The sequence below is a fragment of the Pelodiscus sinensis genome, chromosome 12 (genome assembly GCF_049634645.1).
Source record: "Pelodiscus sinensis isolate JC-2024 chromosome 12, ASM4963464v1, whole genome shotgun sequence".
Taxonomy (NCBI): Eukaryota; Metazoa; Chordata; order Testudines; family Trionychidae; genus Pelodiscus; species Pelodiscus sinensis.
In genome coordinates this window covers 18,449,705-18,474,689 of record NC_134722.1, presented here as the reverse complement: position 1 = coordinate 18,474,689, position 24,985 = coordinate 18,449,705, and the positions used below count along the sequence as shown (strand labels likewise).

Sequence of the window (24,985 nt, the reverse complement as noted above, 5' to 3'; positions counted from 1 at the left end):
GAGAGAGCCTTTACTAGCTCCCTCCCACGCACACACATTCCACTGAGGCCCCTCAAGCAGATACATTGTTGGGACCTTACAGTCCCAGGGAGAAGGCTTCACCAACTCCCCTCTTTCCATCCAGATTCAGCAAATCCATTACCAAGACCCCACCAATCATCTCCCTCATCAAAGAGGTAAAGTGAACTATAATGATTGGGTGCGGGGCATTGGCTCCAGGCCATATCAATTATAGAAATCCCCAGCTACTGTCAGTCTCTCAATTACCAAGCACCTCTCCTCAAATCCTTTATCCATTTATCTGTTACTATATGCCTACTTTTATGGAGCAGCTGCATTGAACATCCACTGTACAGTTAAATAATGAGGTGCTCCATAACGCCTACCTCCCATCGTGTTCTGGATGAACAGGGCCCATCTGAATCTCATGCAAAATTTCTCTCTCAGCTCCAGTGCTGAGGACCTACATGGAATTCTATGAACTTACCTGATTGCTCTTTTTTAAACCTTGTATGCTACTCACCCTCATACAATGTAAACTTGACTTTCTTTTCTTTTTGTATGGCTATTTCTGATGTTATATAGTCTCACATTTTATACAGGATAGGGACTTAATCTTGAAAATGAGGAAATCTGTCTTTAAGTTAGATTACTACCAAGGTTTGTTATGATTTTAAATAAATGAGCAGAAAGTCACATATATGTGACCATTAAGTAGAGGGCAGGGAAAACAATCAATACAAATATTATAGTCAAAGGACAAATATTTACCATCTGTAAGATACTAGTAGTAGGAACCAAGCAAAATAATGTAGTGCTGGATGTAATATCTGTGGACTTGATTCATAATACTCTAATGAATTAGAAATACTGTAAATAGTACATCTTGTTTTATTTTGAAAAGCCCCGAAGGAAGAAGAACAAGGAGCAGAAAATCCACCATAACAACATCCAGAGGAAGAAGCTATGGGTAACAAGTTCTATAAACTAATATTTGATCAATGTTGATGAACTTTTGGGAGTCCTGAACATCATCTTCAGTGGTCTCCCTCAACTTACACCAGTATCAGGCAGTCCCATTTATAAGCAACCTGTTTCAATGAGACCTACTGTGCAGCTCTGTCACCTTTTAGCTTTGTGAATTGACTGAAAACACGCGACAGCGAGGGGATACAACATTTATCAAAATTTTAAATAATCTTCTGGAGGAAAAACTCACGCAAGAACGACTAAATATTTTACTGCATAAATGTGAGGAAAGCAAACAAAAAGGGGACTTTTCACCCAGAAAAGCTTTGAGAATCATACCAACTTGTAAAATGGTAGGCAACCACAATAATCAAGTTATGTCAACTTTAGACAATGCGAACCTCCAAATGTTCACAATCACAGAGCAAGATACTCTCATTGAGCAGAAAAGACGAGTGCCTAATCTTTATCAAGCTATCCCAATAACGATCAATCAAATGGCAGGCATTCCAAAGATAATTGTAGTACATGTAGGTGTTAAAGTTATGCTTTAGTACTATGTTGATCAAGCAAAAGGCTTGGTCAATGGCAAAATTGGCACCATCACCAATATAATATGGTCCTACTTCTGCCACTACCAAATTCACAAAACCGATATCCCTAAAGCTGAAATTGAATTAGAAGGTGATGTCGCAAAGCACATCATCGAGCCAATAACATATCAATTTCAAGTGAATTTTGGGTATGACTTGGTGGAGCAGCGAATGCTTCCAATCATCCATGCTTATGCAATCACTGTCCACAAACTACAAGGGACCACGGTGGACAGAGCAGTTGTGAACCTTGGCTCTCAATAGTTTGCACTAGCTCAACCATTTATTGTGCACAGTCGAGTCTCTTCTTTGGAAAGCATAGAGATCGATGAAATTGATCCAAACAAAATCATGGGCGACAATGTTTGTCAAAAAACTCCTTAGAAGAATTATAGCGTCTTTGAAGCCTTCCTCCTTTTAACCAACAAAACGATTGATCACCTCAATTACTTTATCCTTGTCTTAAACACAACTGATTTTAATTAAAAATGTAATACCTAGTGCAAAAAGCATTTTGTAAAACAGCCTAGCTCAACATACATAAACATATTAAAACAAACCTTGGAGTTTTTATTAGTTTAAACACACTAGATTTAAGACCTAAAAAAACAACAAAATAAAAAAAAATAAAAAAGACAATCTTTCTAAAAGTGCACCAAAAGACTAAAAATAATTTTCAAAAGTACACCAAAAAGTCAAAAATAAAATTTTAAGCTAGCAATGTAGGAGAAAGGTTGTATGGCTAACAGTTAGCAAGTATCTTGAATCATTCTCCTACAATCTTTCTCCTACATTGCTAGCGTAAAACTTTACTTTTGACTTTTTGGTGTACTTTTTAAAAAAATATTTTTAATCTTTTGGTGTGCGCTTTTAGAAAGATTGTCTTTTTAAAAAGTTGTTTTAATATTTTTTTTATTTTGTGCTTACACCCTGGATTAGAAACAGAGGGATACAATTTGCAATGCTTATGTAAACAAATTCATGCTTACATGAACCAGAGAACTCAATGGAATGACTCACATAGGTAAGTACTCAGAATTGTCACTATAGGCTCAATTATCTTTGCCTATAGTTATATAAGGAGTAAATTTTAACACGCAAAACAAAAAAGGAAAAGTTAATATATTAACTATATTTCTTTCACTTGTATATTTGAGAGAGTCTGTCTGTCTGTCTCTTTGTTCAAGATCTCCTATATGGTAAGAGCTAGCACCACCAAATTCAATATATAGCTTCCTCTTATCATAACTTAAAACAAAGTAAGGGTTTGGTTGTGTAAGGAAAATGAGATGTGCCTGCAATGGGATTGCTTCTCATAAACCATACAGAAACAAGAGGCAGGTGAAAGGAGCTAGCTGGGGCACATTTCCACCCTCAATTTGGGAGTGTCCCACCCCTGAACCTCCCACCCACAAGAGCGTTTTAGGGAGGGCGAAGGTGGGGGGTTAAGCTCCCCCCTCCCTGATTCATATGGGACTATTGCTGGCTGTTCCCCTTCACCAGGGAGTGAGGGAAAAGTGCACACTTTGCTATATTCCTCATTCTGTGCTCGTCTAGACTACGGGGAAGATTTGAAAGAGTATATGCAAATTCATGCAAAGTAGTCTAGATGTGTTTTTTTGGGCAACCTCCCTCCCTTTTTTAAAAAGCCACTTTTCCTCAAAAAAATGAGGTTTACGCAGCTTTTTGAAAAAGGGGAGGGGTTTCTGTCCCCTCCCCCCCGGACTACTTTCACTTTCGAAAGCTTTGGAGCGTGAGGGGCAAACAAACCTGGACCTACTCCAGCCAGGGGACGTCATGCACACCTGTCCTCCAGCTATGCTCGCTGGAGCTGCAGCAGCTGTGGAGAGATGCTTCTCAGCTGTTCCAAGTTGCTGCAATGGGAGAGGGCTGGGGTTGTCCACACTCCCTGAGAGAGAGCCTGTATACTGAAATCTTCATCCCCAGCCCAGCTACAGAGCAATGGTTTAAATGAAGAAAAACAAAAATTAATTGAATTCAGGATCCGAGAAACTCTGGGTAAATATTCTCTTTACAAATAAAATAAGTCTTTAATCAATGATATACTAAAATGGAACACAAGCAACCATTTTGGTTTTTTAAAAGAAAAATAAGCAAACTCTAATTTATTATGTATTTATTATGGCTATAGGGTGAGATGTGCTTTGGAGTTCATTGGAAGATCTGTTTTGCTTTAACATGTTAAGTACAATAACATAAAATATGAAGTTTTGTCCTTAATATTTCCCATGTGGATGAAGGGTGTTTTATCTATGAAGAAATTAACCCATGCAGCAGCCCAGGAAATTGTCTGTGCTCTCTATTAGAGATACAAGGTGGGTTTTGTTAATTTCTAAGGTGCTACAGGAGTACTCATTGTTTTTTACAAGGTGAGGTAATATATTTTATTGGACCAATTTCTGGTGATTAGGTCTTAGTACATTATCCTGTCCCTTGCCATATGGTGGATTTCACTCTGAGAGATCAGAAATGCCTGGCACACAACTCACTTTTCCCTCTGTGATCTTATTATACATTTGTTAGCTTGATGACTCATAATTGGATACATGGATTTGTTTAAATAACCAAACCATATTATCAGCAAGAGCATGTTGCCAGAGCCCGTTACCTTCCTTTGCTCTTAAAGTATTATCAGCAGGATTTTTCAGTCCTAGAAGCTTGACTACACAGTGAAATAGAGATCTGTAGCCACTTATGCCTTTTTTCCTGGTAGTATAATTAGCATTCAGTTATACTGTCATAGGAGTATGACCAATCTCTTCTGAGTGCTTTTATGGCTGTTTATACAGCCTGTAGGAACAAGCTGAAACTTACATTGTCTCTATATTATACTTCAAGATTACTGATCATCACCCAGCCAACAATTTGTACTTTATGCCCCAAACCCTCTAGCAGCACCCACATTGCTATCTTATCATAAATGGAAAAATGAAAAAGTGAGGGAATTCAACTGTGTCATTTTTAGTAGCAAGTATTAGTAGCTGAAGGCAGCAAAACATCAGTTCCACTTTGAGGTCAACCGGTTGCCCTTCTTTTTACTATAGAAAAATAATAATGAGTAGCTCATTACATCCATGCTTTGGAAGGAATTGGGAAGTGTCGAAAGCTGATCTGTAGCTGATTTAAGTATTATAGGTATGCAAGCAGAAACTTAAAAAACAATGGGTAGTCTAGCAGCACCTTAAAGACTAACAAAACTTGTGGATGGTATCATGAACTTTCATGAGTACAACCCACTTCTTCACATTCATCTGAAGAAGTGGGTTGTACCCACAAAAGCTTATGATACCATCTACATGGTTTGTTAGTCTTTAAGGTGCTGATAGGTTATTCCTTGTTTAAGTTTTTCCAGTTACAGACTAACTGGGCTACCCCCTGAGGCTTTTGAAGTATGCAAGTATTTGTTTTTTTTTTTTTCTCCTAAAGGTGACAGCAATTATCTTAGTTCAGTCCTTACTTAGGTCTTGTCAGCTATAAACTATTGAAGTATACTTAGAATGATGTAGCATTTACAGCAGTCTATGACTTTACAGTTTAATTGAAATACATTGGGGCTGCTGTCATCTTTCTCTGAAGCTAGAGTACAGGAAGGAGATTTTGCAGAGAGAATTTTTTATTTTAGTTTTTGCTTCATAAATGGGAATATTTTAAGACTTTGTAGATCATGGCCTTACACTTACAAAGCAATATCTGGAGCATCACTTAGCTCTTTATATAGCGTTTGACAATACTCTTTCTTGACATCTTCCTGTTCAAGTGGCATTTTGCCATCTGTTCCTTAGATGACATTACAATGTGAAGTGAAAATTTTAGTATATACTTCTGCTGTGATAAAAAGATTGTCTCCCTGGCTGTGCCATTCTAATTCTGTACAATGCCTGTTGATGCATTCCTATTTGTCTTGTCTGAGTAGCTATTTTATTTTTCTATTATGTTCTCTTACTTAGCTTGCACAGTCTTCATTAATTTAAACACCTGTCTTTCCTTCATTAAAACCAATCCTAAATTTTTGCTTCCTATATTTTAATTTTATAATCTTGTGTAGACTTCTAATACAAGAGAAGGGCTGTTATATAACCCACCTTGTATAGGTTTTATGGCATTCAATGACAGTAAAGAATATGTGCAAACTGCCTTTTCTAAATTGCTTTTTTTAGTGAGTCAAGATTCTTTTCTGATACACCAAAATAGCTATGCTGTTATTCATTAGACACCAAAGTTGACTTGAAACTTGATTGACATTTTGGCAAATAATGTTTTAAATTTTCATTTAGAATTTGAGCAACTCATGTTTTATGAAAGCACAACCTAACATAAAGACAATAGGTTTGCAGATCTGGCAAACATAAAATAATTTAGGGAAAGCTTATATTATAGATGTATGGAGCTTTCAGTTAACATTGATATGGAGTGTTGTTTTTGCAAAAAACAAAACAAAATATGTTTTCCTCTTGACACACAAAAAGTGTGTCCACCAACAAAAATATGTATGGGCTAACTGAAAAAATATACATTATGTGAATACTAATACATATTTTATAGATATAAATTAGATTTATTGTTTATTGCCATATCTCACACACATGCTGAACTTCTGTAATTTAATGAAGTCAGGTTTATTTTTTCCCCAAGTGATATGTTGACTTCAATCCTGATTATATTCTTTTTAATCTGAAGTTCCATTTATCAAAATTTGCCAGAGCAGACAAGCATTTCCATAGTACAAAGATAACTATTATAGGGTTGTGAAGGATAGAGTACATGGAGTACTGTGGCATGGAATTAATATGCACTGAATTTTAAAGGAATCTCCTGACTCAAATGCGTTCTTATCAAACTTGAAGGGGACAGAGAGGGACGGGAAACATAACCATCTGCGCACATTGTCATCACCATAAATGACATCTGGTTTGGCATTTTTTGGTCTCCATACTATTAAATGCCTTGCTGTGTTATGCATAGGATTCATTAGTACAAATTAGGTTCTGTTCGCATTCCAGGCTGTAATCAATTATATTAGATACAAAATGTCTTCTTCATAAATCTGAATTATAATTTCCTTGGCGCACAGGCAAGGCCCTCAGCTACTTATAAATTGTTGAAGCGTCACTAAAGCAAACAGAACTTGCAGATTTACATTCGCTGATGATCTGGCCCCATCATGTCTTCCGTGCCTTGTGCAGTGCCGAGCACACTGTCAGGTTTCAATTTAGCTCATTGTATAGTGCTCGCTTAGCCTGTCATAGCTAATAGGGTTGATGCCTGACTTCTTCAATAACAGAATTGCTCAAGAGGCAGTGTGGCTAGGGCAAATAATTGAGACCTAGGTTCTAATTCAGGGTCTGGATAATGTGTTTGACCTTTAGCCTGTTTCTCTTCCCACCATCTGTTTGCCTTGTCTATTTAGATTGTCTATAGAAAACTCCATAGTGCAATGGAGACTTTAATCTTAGTTGGGATCTCTCAATACTGTCGCACGGTATTTAATAACAATAATAATAGCATAATAACTATATAATACTTGCCTTATAATGCTAAAATATGAAGTATTTAAGATGAAAAATATATCATCATTTTTTATTAATAACTGTAATTCTGAAGTAAGTCAGTGTCAATATTCAACATCATGCCATTGGGTATGGATATTTATTAGTGATGGTCAAATCTTATGAGGCTTTTTGTCCCGTTTCTTCAGGCAGCCGTTACTTGCCTAATCAAACATCTCTCTCAGCCTATTTAACTGTGGAATATGTTTGGAAGAATTTTGAGATCCCACTTCCACCTGTACTTTCCAGTATTTCCTCAGAAGGGCTGGGTCAGAAAAAATGATTTATGCTACCAAAAAAAAAAAAAGTTATCGAATGGCTCTTTGTGACCTTTGCAAATATGTGAGGATAGTTCCACTTTATCATCATATAAAACATGCACATTTGCATGAATTAGCAGGCTTTCTGGGAGCCTGAGCATGGTCACCAAAAATGGACTAATCATGGTGCCAGTGCTATGTAAAATGGCCGCAGGGTCATCTCCTGGTCCCATCTTAATCAAGCGGATGGGTAGCCCTAGTCCAGTGTCATTGGGCCCTCTCCCCAAGGTGACTGGGCTTGCAGACCCTCTTGGTTGCAGCAGATCAGGGACCTGTTCAAACAGATGTTCTTGCTGGGCCTGGTGTTGAGTTATCAGTTCTCAAAGCAGCTATTGCTGTTGTTCCTGCTGCTGCGTCATCTGTAGTTGGTGTTGATGGGTTTGCTGTGTTAGCTGTGACTGTTGCTGTGGGTGCTGGGTCACTTGCTGCTGCTGGTTTCCTGCCATCATAGCAAGAACTTATCCATATCCATCTCCGCACAAACTACTCTTGGAAAAACAAAAGGTAAGGAGGCAAGGGGGGTTCCTTTGCCCCACCTTCTCACTATTGGGACCTCTTAGCAGGTCCTAGATGTGCCCACATTCTCCACCTCACGCGGCGTTGTAAGCACTCCTTGCACACCACCTCCTTGGCCACAAGGGAGTTGGCCATCTCTATAATCCATGAAACTTCACCAGTGTCTGGGTAACCCCAAGTCTATAAGCAGCCCTGCTCGTCAGGCAGCGTGGCCCAATGGCCAGAGTAAATATATATATCCCTCAGTTCAGGGCAATATGGCTCACTAGCCCGAGTATGTGAATAGCCCTCAATTCAGGGCAATATGGCTCACCAGCCCAAGTCAGTAAATAATAGCCCACAGTCCAGGGACGTATGGCTTACTAGCCACAATCAGTTAATAGCCGCTACTCCAGGGCAGTATGGCCCACTAACCAGAGTCAGTGCGGTTGGGGCTAATGCCCTGGTAGGGGGACCAAGCCCACTCTCATCCACCAGTTCCCAACTCAGGGCCCTGTGAGCAGCAGTACAGTCTGCCACTCCCTTGGTGGGGAATCTGGCCGAAATGCACCTAGGACACCAGGGTGAGAGAGAAACACTCCTGCACCCTCCCTGGGTCACTTCCTACCATATTGGTTGAATCAGTGTCCCATATAATAGTTGGGTCTTCCGGCTCTCCAGTAGCTGCTTCTCCCTGGAATCCCACAGGGGTCATGTTGTGACTGTCTCTCGGGCCTCCGGTTCTCACCCCCGGGGTGGCAGTCTGCAGCAGTTCAGGAGCTCCAGCAAGAGGTCCTTCTCCTTCCCTGGTCAGCCCAGACTAAGCTGCTCTGCTGCCTCTTATACTGCTCCAGCACTTGGAGCATGCCCAGTCTGGGTATAGGATCGAGACTTCCTCCGCCCACAGTGTCTTACTCCCCATGACTTCAGTATGGGGTATGTTCTCCCCATCACACTCTCTCTGAGGAACAAACTGTAGATGTCAACTGTTTCCCCTGAACTCCCCACTGTCCATCTCAATGACATGTGATCTGGGTGTGATCTTTATGAGAGTAGGGTTGTTTATCTCTTTTCCATCCAATTTGACATTAATATGGTCACCAAGTTCTAGACCCAGGAGTTGTCATGAGCAGCAGGTATCATAGAAATGGGAAAATTTGGCATTTTCAAAATGCCTAAGAAGGTCCCCCCATTCTCTACTTCTAGGCTCCCTCCTGCCTGCTCCTGAGCAAGGGAGGCAGGCTGGTGGCCAACATGTGCCCCTGGGACAGATCTGGCAGCCCAGTGTTGGGTCTTGTGTCTAGGTTGCGGGGAAGGAGGGGCAAGGAAATCATGGTCTTCAAGGCTGGCTAGGTGGCATGGTCCAGGGAGTCTGGGGCAGCACCACCCACCTGTCACTCAGAAGTGTCTGGGATTGTGATCCCCAACCCAGCTCTATGGCGCACTGGGGACAGGGTACTGGGGCCAAGCTGCATGACCTCCCTGTCCTTCTGGGACCAGCAACAGGGACCAGTGGCCTCAAAGAGGGAAGCTGGGTCCCAGAGGACGCAATGAAGGGGGTTGAGGCTGTTGTGGATGGAAGGGGCAGGGATTCAGCCAGAAGGGGCAGGGCTTCAGCCGCCTCCCCAAGCCAGGAGTTCACCCATTGCCCATGGCAGTTGTCTATCTGAGGGTATGTCTACACTACCACCCTAGTTCGAACTAGGGTGGTAATGTAGGCATCCGGAGTTGCAAATGAAGCCCGGGATTTGCATTTCCCGGGCTTCATTTGCATAAAGCCGGGTGCCGCCATTTTTAAATGTCCGCTAGTGCGGACTCCGTGCCGCGCGGCTACACGCGGCACGGACTAGGTAGTTCAGACTAGGCTTCCTAGTCTGAACTACCGTTACTCCTCGTGCAATGAGGAGTAATGGTAGTTCGGACTAGGAAGTCTAGTCCGAACTACTTAGTCCGTGCCGCATGTAGCCGCGCGGCACGGAGTCCGCACCAGCGGACATTTAAAAATGGTGGCGCCCGGCTTTATGCAAATGAAGCCCGGGAAATGCAAATCCTGGGCTTCATTTGCAACTCCAGTTGCCTACATTACCACCCTAGCTCAAACTAGGGTGGTAGTGTAGACATACCCTGAGTGACATCTATTATAAAAGTGTTCGTAAGCTCTTTAAGCTGCCTTGTCCAATTTGGCTGTTTTCTTCATGTTTGGCTACTCTGAGGATGGATACTTTTCTGGAGCTGGAACAGTAGTTCTGAGCTATCTTCCCATCAGGACATGTGCTGGACTATAGGCAGTTGCTCTGAAGAGAGAAGAATGAATCTTTATGCTGGAGTATTTTGTTGGCTGAGTGTGCAGCTCTATCAGTCTCTTCATTAGCTGTTACTGTTATATGTTAGTAATATGATCAAATTCCTATTTCATTTGAAATGACTTAAAAATCTGCTACAGTGAGTTGTGGTATATTGTCCATCACAAATTGTTCTAGAATACTGAAAAGAGCAAAAGTGCACATCACTTTCTTGATAGCACGGTGGCATGTCATGTTCTCCAAGTATGCTACTACTATATTCCTCAAAAAATAGTCCAGGATGATCAGGTAATGATGTCATTTAAATTTGCATACATCTGCAGCTGGTCTCTTCCAAGGTTTCTTTGGCAGAGGCATTGTTATAAAGATTCTTGGTGGTATATTGATCTTAAGTTCTGTGATGCTCACATGCAGATTCCTTGTTCTTTATGTCCTTTCTGATACCCAGTATCCACACTGATTTCTCCTCTCGTTTTGTTTGGAATTATGATGTGATTGCCTTTAATCATGAGTCTACTTGATTTACTTAATTGTGCATGTGCAAGTTTTTTTCGGAGTCCTTCAGATTCTTGAGATAGCTGTTTCTAAGGTAGCTTAGAATTTTCTGAAGTTGAATATCTATTAGGGTTGCTTTTTGCATCTGAATGAATTATTTCCATCATGGATCTGAGTATATCCACAGCATCCCCATATACCTTTATGTTGTATTTGCGCTCAGAAATAATTTAACGTGAAAGAAGTCTGTGTGGACTAGCTCATAGCTGGCATCCCATGCTGCTGCCCCATGCTGCAGGGGATTTCTTGGGATTGGGGCCAGAGTGCACTGGCTTCCGGCCCCACCCCCGGGACTATAGAATAGTCGACTAACCGATAAGAATTCATGAGGTTAATCAACTATTCAGTTAACCAATATTTAACATCCCTCATCTGTATATCTCCAGTTTCTTTGTAGAATTTGTTTGCAATCTGAAATCTTGTAAAACAGTTTCCTGTGTGTCCACTGCGAAAGTCTGATAAAGCTGAAATACTCCGGGACATTGAAAAGTGCCATGTTTATGAGATTCTCCAATCTTTGTTGCTTTAGTCCTTTTGTATGCAAACTTCATTGCTGTTCTGTTCTTCTTTTATGGTCTTCATTTATTACTGGCACCATGTCATGGTCCTCTATCCCACAAATAGATTGGCTATGAAGCTTGCTTATACACACCAAAAGTGTTTTAAGATCCTTTAATACTCTGCCTGGTATGGCTAAAGCTAGCATTAAATAATGCATTTTAAACATCAGCACAACAATATAATACAGTTTAGTATTCAATTACACATCCATCTCTTAAAAAGTCTCTAAAATTGATTTGAAAAATTCAAAAAAATTAACTGAGAGTTGAGTATCATGGTACTATCTAAATTATGCTACTGTTATAAATTTTTTTTACAAATTCTGTGCATTCTGCATTACATTTTTAGCATTGCATCTGGAGTGAAGAACTAAATGTAGGGTAATTATTTACAGTGCCATTTTAGGGTGACAAAGGCCATGATAATTTGATCTTAGTATTGTCCTTTCTCAAAAAAGCCACCCCGTTAGTTCTGCTGTTTGATGTCTAACAGTTAGCGATTGACACAACAAACTGGAGGTTATTTTTGACTCAGCCTTCAAAATTCACATATCTAAAGTCTCCAAGGTTTTTCATTACCAACAGAGAAGCATAACTAGGAGGTTGCAGCATTTTATGTCTCCTGCTGATACTCGAGTGAGGATTCAAGCCTTTTTTCTTCTTTGGGATTGATGACTGCAATTCCCTGTTTCCGTGTTTACCCTTTGCTATTAGAAATCGACTTCAGCTGATGCAGAGATGTGCTCACCTGACTAAATGTAGTCAGCACCTTCCTCCTTTATTTGCTACCCTACAATTGCTTCAAGTTAAATGTTACATTGATTTTGAGGTTTTGTTATTCAGATGCCAAGTTTTGAACAGCCAAGCACCTGAATACATTGGCGACACTTGGAAAAATGAAGATCATGATGACTGCTTCCCTGTCCTGAGTATACTCTAAAGAATGGATACTCATTTGTTGCAGGATATGATGTCCTGGACCATTAAGCCAGCTTTTCAGAATGCACAGTATGTACTCTTCTGATACTTGTTCATACTTCATTCTTGAATTCACTTAAACCTAGGACTCAAAAGGAGGAGACTGTAATTATCTACGGTACCTATTGAGCTACAAAGGACAGCAAAAACTTGTCAAAACGTAAAATGTACATTTATTTATTTGGGGATGGAGGAGAGGAAGCTGTCTACCTGATTTTGTGTTTCTTGCAATTATTATTCTAATCTTATTTTATCCAGAATCTCTTTTAGAAAACTATAAAAGTGGAAAGTAGAATATATTTTCTGCTGGATTTCAGATATTAGCTCTTGGAAGAACGACTTTTCTATAACAATAAGCTATCATACTGAATCCTCTGAAGATGATTTCTTAGGATACACCCAAATGTCATATATTTTCCCATAAGCATCAGTTATTTTTGTCACTTATAGAAATGTACTAATATAATCTGTGTATGAATAACTAACTACTCCATAAAAAGCAATGTGTCACAAGTTTTGTGATGCACTTACACTAGTATTTTGGCAGAACAGTCATCCATTTGAGAACTTGGGTGACCAGATCAGATATTTATAAAGAAACAGACATTTGAAATTCCAGCTCCTTTCTTTTTCTTGCTCAAAAAATATTTTATAGCTTTACGTGTATTTCACTTGGTTTCTCCAATCCAGGGAGAAAAGGCAAGTGTGTTTGTTGGAACAGTCATAGCTGAAAATCACTGCTAATGAGCTTTTGAAGATTTTATTTCTAGGTCACTGGTTTGAATATAGCCTAGGTTGGGAAAAATAAAAAGTCTTCATTAATTAATAGAAATAGATTACATTAGATTAGGTAAAAAATAATCCCATTTCCCTCCAAAATGTATAATTATTAAAATACAGAACAGTTCAATTATAGTATGGGAACCACTATAATCACTTCATCTCTTGTATCTAAAATAAATATTTTTTAAATGAAGGCTATTCTGCTAACTTTATTTGCATATGATTGAAATCAGGTATATTTATACAACTACCATTTTTTTCTCCCATATTAAAGGAAGTCACAAACACCTTGGATTGTTTTTTGGGAATGACATATCTTTTTAACCCTGATCTCTTAAACTAATTACTGTTGTTAGAAAAAAAGATATACAATTTGTTCTATAATAATATTTACCTATCACTTGGTTTTGGCAATTGTTACAATATGTAGTACCCTGTTTATTTGCAAATAGTCCCATTGGAATCAGAAGGGAAACTTGTTCAGAGAGGAAGGGTGACCCAATACTTAGGTCACCAACCTAAGACACAGTTGGTTCAAATCTCTGCTCTGCTACAGAATTCCCGTGGGACCTCTATGCCAGCTCTGGAATATGATAACAGTATTTCCCTGATCCCACAGGGTAGAGTAATAATTTCCCAACCAGTGAACAGCTTAGCATTTTATCCACTGTTACCCTGTGCATGTTTTGACTGTTTTGTTAGAATCGTTCTTTCAGTAAAGATGCATCTTTGTGTGTGGTTTGAATAGATTGCCTTGATATATGCTTTGTGGCATTGAACAAGCCACTCAAACCTCAGTGTGTGAAAATTGGGTGTGGTGTAGATATCTTACCCCATTTTAAAGTTGAAGAAACTGTGCTTAACACTGTTGACAGGGAAGTTCAGCATTTGAAGCATGTGTAGTGGCAGCTGTGTACTCATGCATACCACTGAAACTGTCTTTCTTTGAACCATGTGACTAACTATTTGCAGGTAATATACATCTGGGGCCTGGTTTCTAACAGGTTTGGCAAATAACGGGCTAGATTTTTTTAAGGTATTACCTCTGTTCTTGGGAAGGTTAGGGTAGAAAAGAAAGAAGAGAATATTAGTTACATTAAGTATTTCCAGACTAACATCATGAAAAGAAATTGGAATAAAGGATTGGGACACCTCTGGAAGCTATCTTTATAGAATTTCCTATTACTTAATCAATTCAAAATAAAGCCAGGTATTATATGACTTGTGTGCTATCTCTCCATTACATTTTGGATTGATTCTGAGACACTTTCAATGAATTATTTGTAAATAAACCAAATATGTATTTTGTTCTCACCATGGGCTTACGAGGAGACCTTCAAATGCCATTGAGAATCAAAGAGTTAGTCACTTATCCCACCTTTGTTCTTTTCAAAATTTCCTCTCAGCCATTTGGATACACCAAATGGATAGTGGCACACTTTCAAAGTGGTCTAAACTTTGCCTCTTAAATTTACATAGAAATCCTATTTTTATACTACTAGCTGAGTGTTCAGATGGTTAGCAGGTCAATCCAGAGGCATAGTTTTAGCCCTGGTCTACTCTAGGGAGTTATTTCAAAATAACTCCCCTTATTTTGAAGTAACAAGCGGAGTGTCCACACTCACAAGCAGAGCATCCCCATTATTTGGAAATGAGGGGCTGATTATTTAAAAAAAAATTCCTGCTTTCCACAAGGAATAATGCTTATTTTGAACTAGTTATTTCAAAATGGAGGTAGTGTGGATGCTCCACTGCTGCTATTTTGAAATAACAGCTTCCCAGAGTCATTCAAAGTAATTACACCCCAGTGTTCCCTGGGGTTCTAAGCCGAGGTAGTACGTGCACTTTAAGGGAGCCTGCCTCGGACTAATTTTGAAGCTTCCTTGTAGTGTGAATACATTATTTCAAAATAGTTATTTGGGGAATTATTATTTCAAAATAAGTTATTTGAGAATAATTTCCTAGTATTGCCATGCCCGCAGAGTTTCTACCTGTAAATAATTGTGCACCCCAAACTTGTACATGTTATGGGGCTGCCCTTAAGAATCCATCCCATTGTGTTTGAGTATGTACAATACAGTATTTTCCCCTTATCTTCATTTGACTGGCATTCTGGAAAATGCCAGCAATCTCAAATTAATTTTTTCTTCCACTACTGCTTTATTTGACAACTGTCATGCCTTAGCCTAGAATCTCCATATGCTTTGTGCTGGTTGTCACATTCTCATAATGTGAACTTGCTAGGTAAATACTGACAATTCTAGACAATTCTCTAAACTTTAATTACTGCACAGTCCCCACTCTGGACTTTTTTAGGTAAAGCTCCCTTTTGCTGCCATGGGAGTTTTCCAGAGTAAGAACCAAAGATTAAAAAGTTTGGCACATAGACAATATTGATATATTTTTGTACCCTTTAATTAAGACTTTCACAAAGAAGTCTGTTCCCTGCAGTGATGTGCAAGGAAAATTAAGTAGAGGCGATATCTCTCCTCTCCCCCACAGATAAGAAAGGAATAAATGTTTGGCTCCTAATGGAGAGATGCACAAGAGGTATGGAAAAAGCTAGCATTTCTGGCAATACTAGATGCTCTAGATGGGGTATTTTAGGGTTGAGGTGAGGGAAGGATTATAACCTTGGAACTCCTGTACATCATATACTGGAATTGCTGCATGTTGACAAATTACTAGTTACACATCAAACACTTGTTGCAACAGGGTTCTCCTTCCATCCTACCTACATTGAAAAGGTCAAGACCACATGGACAATGCAAACTCTCCTCCCCCATAGAGGTGGCAAGATTCTGTAACCCTCATTGATCCTTTGGTGTCCTCTGATGTGATGATATTTCTAAAGCCTTTAAAATACTTCTGAATCTAGTTTAGTGGGAACAGGACAAATATAATTGATATTCAGATACCTTGTCTCTTTCAAGTACTCAGCAGATGCAAATTATATAAAGAACTATTTTGAATTCTTGGTAATGTCACGAATCTTTAGCTGCTGTAATAAATTTTGTTGTCACGTTATATAGGTTAAAAGACTAATGATGGAAGTGTGTTCTTATTCATGAAAGCAGCTGCTGAGAAGTGTGTTGTCCTAAGATATACCTTCCTGTCTGTTGAGCTGACAACCATGAAATGATGAAATCAAGTTCCTGTCCTTCAGTGTTGCTTACAGTTAAAACTGTCACACACTTTTTAAAAAAGGCTGTCAAAGAAAGAGCCATAGTTCTGACACAATGTAGAGAACAAACACTGTGAAATCTTAAATTGTAGACAGTGTTAAATGCTTCAGTTCAGAGAATTTTTCACTTCCTGTTCTATTTTTCACCCTTCATGACTTCTTTTAAAGCCTCTCTTGGACATTTCATAGTAACTTAAAAAATCAATAAGTCCAGGCATTATAGCAATGAATTTAACTTACCTTCTTGAAATAAGCCTCAGGGATCGAAAGCAGCATCACTTTTAATGCCTTAATATTTAAAATAAAAATTAAAAGTTGATTGGACTGAAACTGATATGGAACACCTTGGGTTTTCCTTGGAATTCTTTGGCCCTCGGAAATGTAAGGTGCCCTGCTAACCCTGGGAAACAGGAAAATGATACTTGCTAATTTCATGCTGTTTTAATGTTGTTGTGCTGCAATGCAGGTACATGAACTTTTCCTCCACTAAGGTCATGCTCCTGCAATCTTGTCGATACATGTGAGCCTCGATGCCCCCGCAGTGCCTTTCAACTGCAGTGATGCTCCTGAGAGATGTAACAGTCCATCATTATCTATTGGATTGCAGGGTCAGGCTTCAATAAGCATACGAAAAATTAACACACAGAGTACTGTAAAAGCAAAGTCTGCACTAACGTTTAATCTCTCACAATATTACTGTGTCCACGTGGGGTTCTCTATATACAGTAGTTATTTATGGACAAATGCTGAAAACAAAGCCCCTTGGGCTCACATCCATTTACTTGCAGAATACCCCATCACTGTCAACAGGGTTCTATATGTTGCGGGAATGTGCTTGCACCTGACAGAGCCACTTGCAAAACCTACCCTTTAATGATCATTATTAGAGCAACAAGAGCCATACAACATACCAGAAATGAAGGTCTCTGCCCCAGTTAACTTTCAGGTTAGGAGTACAGGTGAAACCTCTCTAATCTGGGACTCTCTGGTCCAGCAACACCTGTGGTCCAACATGATATATCTGGTTGCTTTTAAATCCCCCCAAAATGGGAAAATTATGCTCTAATTATATTACAAATCCAAAAGTTTTGGGGGAGGAGGAGAGTTTAGTTTGAAAAGCAATGGGAAAAAAAGCTGTGACATCCAATATTTCCATAATTTTGATTATTTCACATTTGAAAAGGGAATAATGGATGTCATGTTTATAAAGTCTATTAGAAAGCATGCCTCGGTGAGTCTTGTTCTCATAAAGTTTGTGAAACATTGCTAAATTGTCATCTCTGAGCAGATCCTTATGGGCAGAGAAGAGATGACTATACACTAGATTCTTTGCTATGTCTCAAGATTAAACTACACAGCTTGTAATGGATGAAGTTTCAAAGGTGGTTGTATTCTTCAGTCCTCACCCCAGTTTATGTCAGAATGGTTCCCCGTGCAATTTACAGCAGTTTGCTCACAAGTATATACAGGAATGCGTCCTTGACTACTCAGAGACTCTCCATAATGCCATGTTCAAATAATAATAATGCAATGTTTAATGCAATGATTTTAATGTGTAATTGATTGTTAATTTACATTAAATGTTTATCTGAATATTTATAAAGCTTGAAAGCTATATTTATAAAACTATATTTGAATAGCTTCAGAGATATTGGAAATTAGATTACCCAGTTAATTGGATTACTTAACAAATATTGATTAGCATTTTTAGCAATCAACATTAAAGACATTTAATATATCATTATCTTTTAATTTTTTAATTAACTGTTTAAACATTGCTTCGAAGTTTAAAGTTGCTAAGAGTATAATTACATTATTGCCTGTGCAGTTTTGAACTAATTATACAACATTCTTATAGACTCAATAAACTGGAAAAGGTATCCTCTTAACAATCAATTGCAATTAAATTACTTTCAGTTAGCTTTTGTGAAAACCAAATTAGAGTTTCATTTGAGATACAACAAACAAAGTGCACAAATCTTTCCATACAATGGTGATTCTGTTCCTGCTGCACATAGTGATTTCCAGATGTCTAGCTGGGAAGTCAGTAGACAAGATATTCAGAGTAACATAATAGTGAGCCCTGGAAAAAAAAAAAAATCACTTGAGTTGCTGACCTGAAAACACTGAGGCCTGATCTGAATTCCATTTGAATTAAAGTAAAAGAATGCATTGACTTGAATGAACCTGATTCACAATTGGTGTAGAGTGTCATAGCTTCATTGATTTCAACAGCACTATGACAATTCACTTGAGTTGAGTCTGTTCCAGTGTCATTAAGACTCTTTTCATTAGCTTTGATAGACATTGTAAGGGGATTCACATTTGTGATAACCCATTGGGCATGCTTATATATTGAAGACCTCTAAAACCTTTAGCAATTATCTTTAAGAATTCATGGAGGATGGGTAAGGCTCCAGAGGACTGGAGACAGTAAAACATAGTACCTGTCTTTAAATATGGGAACTCAGAGGCCCTAGGGAATTGTAGTCCAGTCAGTCTAATTTGTAAGCACTTAGAGGATAATGAGAAGATAAGTAATAGCCAATCTACATTTATAAAGAACAAATCATGCCAAAGTAACCTATTTTATTTTTTGACCGGGTTACTGGCCTAATGGATGTGGGGGGAAACAGCAGTTGTGCTATATCTTGGTTTTTAGTAAGGTTTTTGAAATAAATTTAGATGGAATTGTAGGGAGTAGCTATGCCCTCCCCCCCACAGCCCTGGGTGGGTGGAGCCAGGAGGACCATGTCCCACCTTAAAGGAAGCAGAGGGGCAGGACAAGATGAGAAATAAAAAAAGCCTGGCCCCACTGCTCAGTTGTGGGAAAGTAGAGGCACCTGGAGGCAAGCACAAGATCAACCCAGACTTCCAAAGAGCACTGACACTGGGGAACTGCTGTTGATGCTCTTGGCACTGTACCCAGAGGAGTTGGAAGATTTCCCAGGGATCCTGATACATTTGAGGGGGGATGGTGGAAATAACCAGGGGGCCAGGTGGTAGTCTGGTACCTGGTGAGCCTGAGTCCAGGTCAACATGATATGGGTAGATTCCCACTGTCCCATTGTGGACTGCCCTGCCACTGATGGGGCCCTCGGTTGGGATGCAGTGCAGTTGGGTGGGCCTGCAACCCTCTTATCACCCCAACCCTGGGGTGGCAGTACTTCCTCTCTGTAGGCCAGAAAGATGTACTATATTGAACAACCACTTACATGAGCTAGTAGACTGCGGTGGCATTCATCCCTCTCTTGTTTGGAGGCCATGGGACCCAGACTGCTATTGAACTGGTTCTGTCTGACTCTGAGAGCAGAGCTCCTGATTGCTAACTACCCCACCCTGCTTGAAGAAAGAGAACCTGGACTATTATTGAAAACCTGGGCTATTATTGAAACTAGTTTAGACTGACTGAAAGACCATAGCCCGGGGTGCTAATCACCCAGCCATGCTTGGAGTTAGGGAAACTGACTCTTATTGACTGTTGCCCAGTTTGACTGAGAAACCAGAGCCCAGATGGTTGATTGTCCTGCTGTGTTTCAAACCCAGGGAGACTGACTCTTGCAACTCTGCCTGAAGGAAACGCTGAGCCTGGGGTACTGGTTTCCTGCCCTGTTATCAGCAGATACTGATTTCATCTGCAAATATACACATCCATGGATCAAAATTTGTCTCCACACAGAACTCTATACATTATTCTTCTGAAGTTTTTCCTGTTCCTTTCAGTAAAAATGTATTATGCAATGATTTAACCTGGAAGAAAACAAATTGATCACATTTTCAAATCATAATGACTTTAATTTGTGGATTTTTTTTTTTTGCAAAGTGCACAAGATTTGTGGATTTTTTTTCCCTATCGTGTTATAATAAGATGATTGATAATATGCACTGGCACAGTTGATGGAAGTCAAAACTAATCTTGCAGGCTCAGGGCTTTACAGATTATTTCTATTAGATAGAGATTCCCAGATTACTTTGGGGTTAAATCATTAAAAGCTATAATATTTTAGAACATGCATTTAATCTGACATTGGAAAAAATCTAATGCACCTTATTTCTATAGTGTCATTTCATAGCTCACAGGCCTCTGTACCTATTTGTCATGACATCTATACTTTTTCAATTTCCCTTTGCTGTTTGACCCTCTTCCTTCTTTTTTGCATAAACTAAAATTCATTTTAAGAGCTACATTCTACATCTCTGTGTCAGTTGTAGAGTGTATCGACTTGCTTGGGATGTGCTATCTGGATTCACAGACTACATATCAGTTTAATGGAACAAACTAACCTATCTCATAATAATAATCCCCTCCTTTCCAATGCAAATGTGCTATTTTTAACAATAAATCCTAGACAATCTGCTGGTAATTTGTGGCCTCAAACACTGACTATTAAACAAGCCCTTATACTTAGCTCCATTTCTAGAGTATTGATTGGTACAATGAAGGCCACGTGAAGTGGAAATGTGATTTATCTTACCAATCACTTATCTGCCTATTCCTTCATGCAGCTAGAACACACTTGTGCTGGGAATGTAGAGGTATATCTTAATTGACTAACAGTTTGTATCAAAACTCAGAAAATGGCAAGATTTGATCCAAAATGTCTGGTCTAGGGCTAGGTTATGTTTTTTAAGATGGAAAGTGATAATGGCTGTCAGCAAAAGTGTATTTGATATTTATGTAATCACAGACTACCTCAAAATGATGGGTGTGCTTTTTACTCTTCAGACTAAATGGAAAAAGTTCCTAGATACAATAAGTTAGTTGTGGAGCACAGAAGTCAAGGTCATTGGTTTCATGATAAGCTTATCAGCAAGTAAGCTGTGGGAACCAAGGGATTTCATTGGGTCCTGTTTCGTTGTAGGATTGTGCCTGTGTGTCACAAAACAGCGAAAACCAGAGATGCAATTGAGAATGTGGTCCTGAAAGGCTAGAAAGGCAAGTTTGGAAACTGTTATCTGTTGTTGATTTCTACTGTGTTCAGAAAACAGAACTTTGTAAATACACAGGATTTTGCCAAAGAAATATCAGAGCATGCATGTAATGTAAACAAGCCATCAAGGTTGAGAATATTGACTAGCTTCTTGGGAGAAGGAGGAACAATATTAATAAAATAGGAATCCTATATCCTTCTGAGTCCATATTTAGACTCCTAAATATGTGTGTGTGTTTTTCTGGGTGTTGAGGTGCGGAGCCCACCGGTCAGTTCAGTATACGGGTGGCCTGTCCCTAACTGTCCTACAACCCCTAAGGAGGGGGGGGGGGGTTCCAGCGCCAGGAACCCCAGGTGTCCGGCGCCTCTCCTAGTGGAGTCTCTACGTATGGTTGGCCATGGGGTAGGGGAGTCCAGGCCTGCCCTCTCTCATGGGCCCCAGCCCAGGGCACTAAGGGCAGGTTCGATTGAACCTGTCCAGCTGGTGGGGGTCTTAGCCCGCAACCCGCCGGCTCACTGGCCAAACCTCCAGGCCCCGCCCTGGGCTGCTTCCTACCCCGTGGTCTGGTAGCTCTGTCTTCCTCTCCCCTCCTTCATGCCAAACCCCCCCTTCCATTCCCCATGCCAAAGTCTCATCTTCCTCTGTGCCATGTCTGCTTCCTTCCTCTGCTTTTCCTCCTTTCCCCCTTCTCCCTGGAACTTGCCTCCCTTTTAACCTACCCGCCTCCTGACATCACCCGCTGATCCTCCTGACGTCCTCGTGTCCTGGCCCCCGTGCTGATGTCACTCCCCCCATCGGCGTTGGCTCCTCCTGCCTCCACGTCCTGCTCATGCGCCTAACCTCACCCCCGCCACTCAGCTGGGCCACTGTGGCTGTGCACGGTGGACAAAGTCTCCACGCACCCTGGCCCACCCTGAGGAGTGCGAGGGTGACTGCCGAGTCAGTTTGGGGTGGATTCACCTCGGAGGGTCAGAGGCGGTCCATCCCATCACACGGGTTACGAAAATTTACTTGACTTCATATGAGTTGCTGTGGATCAGATTTTCAAAGATGTTTAAACACCTAAGAGAATCATACCTAGTCAGATTTACAAAAGTTCTTAAGCAAGTTAGTGAGACACCTATCTATATAAAAAAACAATGAGCTCTTGGTATCTAACTCACTTTGATGCTTTTGAAAATGCCACCTGACACTGATTTCCACCATTATATACTTACATAGTTTTGAAAATCTGGCTGCTAATCTGTATTCAGAGGTCTAACTTTAGATCTTATTTTGAAATATCTTTGCCTTGATAGTTCAAGGTGAATGCCATTTTTTCTAAATTCCTAGAAATCATCTGCCAAAATTACTCATATGAATCCTTTGGGGCATTTTTCAGAGTAAGAGCTAACATTCTAGCTGAGATGTAAAAATTGCCAAATGGAAGATAGATAATAAGATTGGGGAAACCAGCATGAGATTCTTAAAAAAATTGTATAGCCTTTTCCTCAAATTCCCTGGGGAGCTGTGTTTCTAGTAGCTAAAGCAGGAGAGTGGGCGCCAAGTTCGTATTTTAGTTAGTTTATTGCAATAATTGCTTCAATGCTCAATCAGAACATCATTTTCTAAGAGTTGTATAAACATAGACCAAAAAGATAGCTTTTTCAGATAAGGACTAACAATCTAATTCTTTATTATATTTTTTGCTCTGCCTCATATATTGTTTAGCCTTGGAAAAGTCACTTAACCTCTCTCTACCTCAGTTTTGTGATACTTATGTATTTCACAGGAGTATGTGAAGGTCAGTTATCTACTTTTTGTCAGTTCTTGGATGAAATGCATGCATCATACAAATAGGTTCAGTAATTCTATGCTTGGTTAACTGTATTCAAGTCTCTACCTTTGTAGGCAATTATCTAGCACATTACATTGTACTCTGTATTTAACTAGAAATAATATTCATGTTTAAAGTGATATGCACGAAGATACTGCAAATACACTTTTTAGGCTGCAAGAGCACTGTGAGAAATATTAACAATGAAAATATTTTAGGGTAAAAGAGTAAACTGAAAATGGTCCCCAAAGATACATTTCACTTCAATCATTAAGAAGAAAATGACTATATTCCTTACTTGGAATAATGAGTTATTCTGATTGTCATTACAGTATGCTACAGGAAAATGATAAGATGTAGCTTGAGAATACAATACTAATGCAATGTTTTCTTAATCAAATATTTTGTAATTGATTGCCTGTGGAAAAAGAAGCAAAATCTTTAATATGATGCATTTTATGCCTGTCTCCAAGGACAGATGTTAGTGGTTCCAGCTTCTTAACCTTCCCTTTGGATGAAAATATTGACACATATTCTATCACAATCATTAGCAATTTTATTCTGAATATACACCAGGACATGCTAAGTTTATTAATACCCACAAGATAAGATTTCAGGTTATTGAATTCTTATGTTTTACTATATATTTTAGAAATGTGCATCTGTCTTTGTCTGTCTGTCCATCAGTCTGTTACTGTTTGTTCAAGAGCGTCTCCTAAATGGTAAAAGCTAAGACCACCAAATTTTGCATGTAGCTTTCTCTTATCATAACTTAAAGCAATGTCAGGGCATGGTTGGGCCAGCATAGTGGGATGTGCATGGAATTTGATTTATTTTTCTCATAAAATGGAAAGGTCTAGTTGGAGGGAGTTATACTGCAGAATGACCACAGGGGGCAGCAAGGACCAGACATGGGAACCAGATTAGCTATAACCTTAATGGGCCAGCAGGGGGCAGAGGTGGGGAAAAAGGAAAGCTATCTACTATACATTTCAGAGTGTGTGTCTATCTGATCCTCCCAAGGCTATGCCCACTGTAGCTGGAGCAGCCATGGACATACACTTCTCATCTGGCTCCAAGCTGCTGCAGAGAGAGAGAGAGAGAGAGGTCTTAGGATGTCTTCCCTCCCCAGGGCAGCCTGCATACTGAACCCCTCATCCCCAGCCCCACTCCAGAGCAATGAATTAAATGAAGAAAAACAAAATGTATTTGAATTAAGGACCTGAGCAACATTGGCTAAATCTTCTCATTGTAGAATGTATTACTAGATTGTTCATAATCAGTCACAATGTTGGAGCCCACATCAAATTAAAAAAAATTTAGTGTATGTCTACAGAGTAGCATGTACCTCAAAATAAGCTATGCAATTTGAGTTAGGCAGATTCCATAGTTTATTTCAAAATAGCTTATACAAAGCAATAATTTCAAAATAAATTGTTATTCCGGCATCTTCCTTAATCCTCGTGCAACAAGGCTTACAGGAAGCCAGAATAAGAAGCCCATTATTTTGAATGGCAGAACGCAATTTCGGGATAATGTCCGTTATCCCAAAATAGCGTTACTGTGTAGACATACCCTTGGAGTGGTTACTGTGAAGAAGTCAGAATTTACCTGGCATCTCACACTGGGGTATGTCACATTATTTTATTCTACCTACCCCCAAACATCTATTTCTTATTCTATCCCAAACCACACAAATGTAGCAAAGTAATTTTGATAGCTACATGTAAACTATTCTCTTCCTCTCAGCTCCAACTCTGAGGCTGTTGAATGGCTTATCATCATACATAGGGTTTCTTCTATGCTCAGTAGCAAGCTGCAAAGTTTTACCTGCGTGCAGTAATGGGTGCTAAGATACCTCTCATTAAAAATGTGCACTTGGGAGGAGATATCAGGAAGAATTAGCTTGTCTCTTTCATTGGCAAAAGCA

The 24,985-nt window shown here is 39.5% G+C and overlaps 1 long non-coding RNA gene across 2 annotated transcripts in view; it reads left to right on the top strand.

Moving 5' to 3' along the window:
• The window catches only part of LOC102452250 (uncharacterized), a 108,660-nt gene extending 106,549 nt beyond the window's left edge, over positions 1 to 2,111 (top strand). The window contains exons 5-6 of one of the 2 annotated variants that reach the window (XR_003090736.2): positions 125 to 176; positions 905 to 2,111. This is a non-coding gene — a long non-coding RNA (uncharacterized LOC102452250). The remainder of the gene's footprint in view (positions 1 to 124; positions 177 to 904) is intronic. The other variant, XR_012906806.1, reaches the window with a different exon arrangement.
• The last annotated feature ends 22,874 nt before the right edge of the window (positions 2,112 to 24,985 follow it).